Consider the following 1,259-nt stretch of genomic DNA (forward strand, 5'->3'; position numbering starts at 1 on the left):
GGAATAAGACTTGGTTTTAGGATTAGGGTTAGAGTTAGGTTGTGGTTAGGGTGGGGGTGAGGGTTAAAGTTAGGCATTTAGGTTTGATGGTTAAGGTTAGGGTGAGGGTGAGGGTTAAGGTTAGGCATTTAGGTTTGATGGTTAAGGTTAGGGTAAGGGGCTAGGGAATGCATTATGTCAATGACTGGTCCCCACAAAGATAGTGAGACACACTTGTGTGTGTGTGTGTGTGTGTGTGTGTTTGTGTGTGTGTGTGTGTGTGTGTGTGTGTGTTTGTGTGTGTTTGTGTGCACGTGCGCATGTGAGCGTGCATTTGCATGTGTCTATTTGTCTTTGTGTGCATGTCTGTATGATTGCAGAGTTCAAAGAAATATATATCTTATGTAAATATCAAGAGGTGCCACTGTTAAAGATTCATCAAGTCCTTTAGGCTACTGAACCCCCTCCCCCCTCACAGTCTTACTGCTTTGTCTTTTTGGAAATATGAATATGTGCGTTTACTGTAAAGTAATGTTGATGCTTTCGAGGTTATCTCAGCGACGATGTGGTACATTGATGCAGACTTTTCTAATGCTGTATTTTCTTATGTGTGCAGATTTCAAACAGTAGGTCCAACTGGAGTAAAAAAAAAAAGAAAAAAGAAAAAGCTGCTTGTGTCTCTGTCACCATGGTAACTAAAACGGAAGAGATTCACTTTGGCTAATGTTATTTTGGCTGTTTCATCATTTCAATCAGTTATGGCAGTTCATTTGGCAACTGCCTCAGCAAAACACACTAAATCGCTCCCAGAGGTCACATGTGATCACCGATATTCACTGCAGTAAAAATGACATTAGTGAAATTTACAACCAGGATTGAGATGTTTCAGAATAATAGAGATTATTTTTCGTTTATTGCTCCCCTAAGAGTTCTCCCTACATATTTATTGAACCTGACGCTTTAGTGTTACTGTGTAAATTTGATGTGTTGCTAAAACGTGTCAATGTAAATAAAATTGTGTATAATGAATTCCCAATTAAGCTTTTTTGGTCTCTTTTTTGCAATCTTGCACATAAACACACTATAGTTTTTTTTTTTTTTTTTTTTTTTTTGCTAAATGACAGTGGTCACAACTCAAGCCACGTGTGCAAAACTCTAACCACTGTCTGCAACGCAACTCTTCACACACACGTCTCAGTGCAGCCAAACACTTCAAACCATTCTCACTGAGACAACACACACTGAGAGGAAAACCACTAGCATCAAACACCAGCACAGAA

The 1,259-nt window shown here is 39.2% G+C and overlaps 1 protein-coding gene across 2 annotated transcripts in view; it reads left to right on the forward strand.

The window, feature by feature from the left end:
* Nucleotides 1–1,016, forward strand: part of kita (KIT proto-oncogene, receptor tyrosine kinase a) — a 29,051-nt gene extending 28,035 nt beyond the window's left edge. For both annotated transcript variants that reach the window (XM_032525962.1, XM_032525964.1), the window contains exon 21: nt 1–1,016. This exon is cut by the window's left edge and continues 2,203 nt beyond it. The gene's annotated coding sequence lies outside the window, so the exon portion shown is untranslated.
* Nucleotides 1,017–1,259: the final 243 nt, after the last annotated feature.

Source organism: Etheostoma spectabile, chromosome 9, assembly GCF_008692095.1.
Source record: "Etheostoma spectabile isolate EspeVRDwgs_2016 chromosome 9, UIUC_Espe_1.0, whole genome shotgun sequence".
NCBI lineage: Eukaryota > Metazoa > Chordata > Actinopteri > Perciformes > Percidae > Etheostoma > Etheostoma spectabile.